The sequence below is a fragment of the Sinocyclocheilus anshuiensis genome, unplaced genomic scaffold, assembly GCF_001515605.1.
Source record: "Sinocyclocheilus anshuiensis isolate Anshui unplaced genomic scaffold, SAMN03320099.WGS_v1.1 scaffold306, whole genome shotgun sequence".
Lineage (NCBI taxonomy): Eukaryota > Metazoa > Chordata > Actinopteri > Cypriniformes > Cyprinidae > Sinocyclocheilus > Sinocyclocheilus anshuiensis.
In genome coordinates, this window is record NW_015544175.1 from 695499 (window position 1) to 701083 (window position 5585).

The following is a 5585-nucleotide window of genomic DNA, read 5'->3' on the forward strand; positions in this document are numbered from 1 at the left end:
ATTACTTTTTAATTTACAAGAAAATATCTGAGTTACTTTTTCAAATGAGTAACGCCAGTTACTTTTTTTTTTTTTTACACCATTTATTGATTGAAAGCTCTCCTGTCCCCATGCATTAATTCATCTCACTCACTCAAAAAAATCAGATTTAGTTTTCCTCAAAATTAATAAAAACAGTTAAAAGCAACTCAGAATATGACGCAAAGCTGCAATAATTAAATATGTTAAATAATACAAATATCCTTTATTTGAAAGGGCTTTTACATTTGCCAAAAATACTTTTTATATTTGCCAAAAAAAACTTTTTATATTAAAAGCAAACAAGCAAGCCCACACTGTAAAAAATAAGTGTCATTTTAACTGTAACATTTTGTAAAAACGCTACGGAAATGTTTTAATAGGTTAACAGTAAGTTCCCGTACTATATACAGGGAAAAACTGTAAAAGATCTAACCAGACATTTCATGTAGTAAAAAAATAACAAATCAATGTATAATTTACAGTAAAAAACTGTAAATTGATATTCCCAGAATTCCCTGCGTGACACTCCACATTTGAAAGTATTTTGTTTAAATAATCATGTTTTTTAATAGTTTTTGTTATCAGTTATGTACATTTGGTCTTTATGTTACATCTTCTGTTTTTTAATGAAAGTTTATTGCATTATTTAAGTATCGTGTGTTACCATGATGGTGTTTTGTGTTTGCATGAATGACTCTGTGCACATTCTATATATTAGTATATACTTCTGCTTGTGGCAAAGCTACTTGTCATGAGCTTTGATTCTTCATGTGGCTTTTTCTTTTACTACCTGCATTATTATCGTGGTTGTCAGTATGTTAAATGTACAAAACAGATTTTAATAGCAGTGTGCATTGTTGAATTTACTGGTTTACATTCAAATTTTCTTGTTTGTAAATTACAGTTTTATACTGTTTGCATTATTTAAGTATCGTGTGTTACCATGATGGTGTTTTGTGTTTGCATGAATGACTCTGTGCACATTCTATATATTAGTATATACTTCTGCTTGTGGCAAAGCTACTTGTCATGAGCTTTGATTCTTCATGTGGCTTTTTCTTTTACTACCTGCATTATTATCGTGGTTGTCAGTATGTTAAATGTACAAAACAGATTTTAATAGCAGTGTGCGTTGTTGAATTTACTGGTTTACATACAAATGTTCTTGTTTGTAAATCAGTTTTATACTGTAAAATTTACAGTTTTTGGCCGTAAATGTGTTTACAGTTTTTCTGTATTTTTTACAAAATTATTCTGGCATAGTGCATACATCCTGCATATGCAATTTTGTCCAATCGAATGCTATTTACATTGAGCCTTCACTTTATACCACCTCAAACTGACTAGCAAGTAATAAAATGTTCACGGCTGTGACATAACTAAAGTCTGTTAGCTTTGGTTTTGTTTTTGTTTTTTTTTAAGGAGGATTCCATTGATATGCAATGCTCAAATATCAATAGAAAATGCCAACACAGGAAAAAGAAATGTGCTCATCAAGTGATTAACACACATCTTAAACCACAGACACATATACTGTAGTAAAAGATGCCAAAATGGATGTCATCTACAGACAGTACCTAAAAGCTCCTGACCACCAACAGATGGCCTTGATACTGCAGAGATGGATGTTTAACATATTGGATTGATTTATATGTTTCTGTTGTAACACATATCTTGAAATATCTCAAATGATGGCTAAATGGCAATATATAAATCATTTATCACAGCTTAATATAGTTATCCATTCCTATAATAAAAGTAATTTAACATGGGAGATTCATAAAGTGTTTATTTATTGATTTTTCTTTAATCACATTACATTGTCATTGTCTTTACGGTTCAGTTCCAGCACTCATTTTATGTAGCATGTAGGTTGTTACGTGTTGTAGGTTGGTATTGACCGATATCTCATGGTTGCTGTTTGGTAGAATATATAAATAAGCTTTTTTAACTAGAAAAAAATCTTGGAACCCATACAAGGATCTAATTAATTTAAATTAAATTTCATATGTAAAGTATGTAATAAATTGGGATTTAGAAATAAGCGTGAATGTAGGAAAAATAATATTCCGGAACTACTCTTGCCGTGTCTTCTGAAAAACAATATCCACCACTATGAGACAGGCTGTCCTTCAGAGCTGCTCAAATCAATCCTGACAGTAACCATTTAAATAAAAAATCACATAGGAAGACAACCTGACAGTGAAAGTTGACTCTGCATGCAAATCTTAAAAAACTGGATTTACTTGTTACAAAGGAAATCTTATCGCAATATATTTTTAAAAAGGACAGACAATGCAATATTCTTAATAAAATGAAGAGCAATATTAGACTGAGTGACTGACTATTTTACTGCTATGAAGTTTTGGCCGTTCAGATCACTTCCTCTTGCCCCCACACTTATGTCCACTTGACTGGACCACAGTAGGGTTTTTCTCATGCTCAACCTGTTCGACTGTTTCCATAGGTGGATCTTCTATTTTCTTATGTGACTGCTCCTTTAGGATGTGGGAAGCCTGCAGCATATTTTGCCGATATGCATCCACTGTGTCCTATAACAGGAAAACAAGTCCTTTTTTCTTTTTTTTCTTTCAGCACCATAAAAAAAAACTATATTTAATAAAATGACTGCACTACTATGGTACAAATACTAACAATAAAAAACGTACTCGGTTACTAACGTAACCTCGGTTCCCTGAGATACGGGAACGAGTACTGCGTCTTGCTTAAGACGCATATGGGAAAAAGCCTTTTTTCTCCTGAACTGAAGCCTATTTCATTCACGCAGTGAAACTGCACGGCCATTGGTTCGTGCGGAGAAGCAGGTCAGCCGAGCTGAGAGGTCCCAGTTCCAGCTGTGAAAGCGTGTCAACGGTGAGCGGCTTCGGATCAGCTTGAGACGTAGAGTCATCGCTGAAGGAGAAGAAATCTGAGAATCCTGTGGCGAGCGCCCGCTTATATAGCCAGATGCCCCGCCCATTCTGGCGGGCTTCGTCGCCATAGGCTCGTGCAGCTCCGCTGCCGTGCCACTGGTTCGTTTTTAAAGTCCTGCACGAACCAATGGCCGTGCAGTTTCACTGCGTGAATGAAATAGGCTTCAGTTCAGGAGAAAAAAGGCTTTTTCCCATATGCGTCTTAAGCAAGACGCAGTACGAGTGAAGTATCGAAAGGGAACTATTTTGTGTGGTGTAAACTGCAATTATAGTATCAATACATCACAAACCTGAAAGCCAATGTAAGTCGCCAACTGTCATTTCATCATTTCCTTACGTGCAATCTTTTCCTGTTTACGCTGTTCCAGAATATTGTCCCAGATCAGACGGAAACTTTGGAACTTCTCAGAGCGTTCCCTCCTCTAACACTTCATCCTTCAGATGAGGCTGCGGCAAAGACTTCCTTCAAACAAAAAGAGAGTTAAACAATGAGTGAAAGAGAAGAATATGTATACACTACCGTTCAAAACTTTGGGGTCTGTATTTAAAAAAAATATATATTTTTTTTTTTCAGCAAGGAGGCATTAAATTAATAAAAAATACTTTGAAATACGTTGTATGTTGTATTTTGTTTGTTGTACGTGGTTAAAATGTTTTATTTCAAATAAATGCTCTTTTGATTCTATTCATCAAAGAATCCTGGAAAAAAGTACCACAGTTTCCACAAAATAATAAGCAGCACAACCGTTTTCAACATGGATAATAATAAGAATTGTTTTCTAAGCACCAAATCAGCATTAGAATGACATCAGAAGAATCATGTGACACTGGAGTAACAGCTGGAGTAATTCAACTGTGCCATCACAGGAAATAATTACATGTGTGTATGTGTTGTACCTGATAAATGGTGTATAATCAATATAATTTTTGTCAGTGTTCTGCATGAACTCTCCACTCTGTTGGGACTGAGGTTGAGTGTCTACAAAATACAACATTAAAAATATCAGGCCATGTACTAAACAAGCCCAAATAAAACTGTATTAAACAATCTGACTGTGTGTATTTTTGTGTATAACCTGTCTCGGCCACTCTTTATTCTCTGCACGTCCTTGCAGCTCTGTGAGATAACGCAGCTGGGTCTGATAAGCCTTCAAACCAAACCAATCAGTTACACATGCAGGATTGTTTCAGCACACAGAGCAGATTTACTTTTACCTTGCCAGTTATGTGGTACCTTTGCTGCTCTGCCAGGCTCAGCTGCTTCCCAGGCCAGTTTCATGGCTCTGATCTCCTCTAGTTTCTCAGTGTCTTTCTTCACCTCTATACTTTCTGCCTCACTGTGGTCACTCACCACACGCAAGGTCCAGTGGGGCTTACTCACATCCAAACTCTGCACACACAAACAAACAAGCTGACATTTACACTACCATTCAAAAGTTTGGGGTCGGTAAGATTTTTAAAAAGTTTTTAAAAGAAGTTTCTTAAACACCATTTATTTGACCAAAAATACAGTAAAAACAGTAATGTAATAAAATATCATTACAATTTAAAATAAAAATTTTCTTGTTAAATATACTTTAAAATGTAATTTATTCCTCTTATGTCAAGCCTGAATTTTCAACAGGCATTACTCCAGTCTTCAGTGTCACATGATCCTTCAGAAATCATTTTAATATGACATTTTGGTGCTCAAGAAACATTTCTTACTATTATCAATGCTGAAAACAGTTGCTTAATAATTTTGTGGAAACAATGATACATTTCTTTCAAGATTTTTTCATTCTTTCATAAATATAAGGTTCAAAAGAACAGCATTTATTTAAAATAGAAATCTTTTTAACAGTATAACTGACTTTACTGTCACACTTAATCAATTTACTTGCTGAATCAAAAAATATAAATTTCTTTACAAAAAAAAAACTGACCTCAAACTTTTGAACAGTAGTTTACTGTATGCTTACAACTCATCCTATTAAATGTGCAAATATGAAGTCTCTTTCTGACAAAGAGAAACTGTATTAGAGCTTAACCTCAGAGACCTCAAATGTTTAAATTAAAACATATCTTAATCCATCCAAAAAAAAACTGTGGGAGAGAAATTTGCACTTCTGTGAAGCACAATGAACAATATTCATGAGAGAAGCTCTTTCTGCAAATGAATATGGGGGCGAATGTTAAACATATGGTGGGACTCGATACTGACATTAAAGGGGTCATATGATGCTTTTTTAAATATCATTATTTTGTGTATTTGGTGTAACAGAATATGTTGACATGCTTTAATGTTCAAAAAACACATTATTTTTCAAATACTGTACATTATTGTAGGTCCTCTATGCCCCGCCTCTCTCAAACGCTTAGTTTTCTACAAAGTCCCTCCTTCCGACAAGTGCAGTCTGCTCTGATTGGCCAGCTGACCCAGTGCATTGTGATTGGCCGAACACCGCAAGCACTCGTCGGAAATGTAACGCCCCTTACCATAATCGCGAGCTTCATCTTTCAAAATAAATGTAAAGACAGAGCCCGAAAGGGGAACAGTCGCGTGACAGACAGTGATGAAGCTGGTATGTGTTTGTGATGTGATCCCCCTCTCTCTCTCTCTCTCGCGCTCTCTCTCGCTCTCTCTCTCTC

At 35.2% G+C, this 5585-nt stretch overlaps 1 pseudogene; it reads right to left on the reverse strand.

Annotated features, from left to right (window-relative positions):
• Positions 1-2399: 2399 nt before the first annotated feature.
• Positions 2400-5585, reverse strand: part of LOC107696076 (androglobin-like) — a 46903-nt pseudogene continuing 43717 nt past the window's right edge.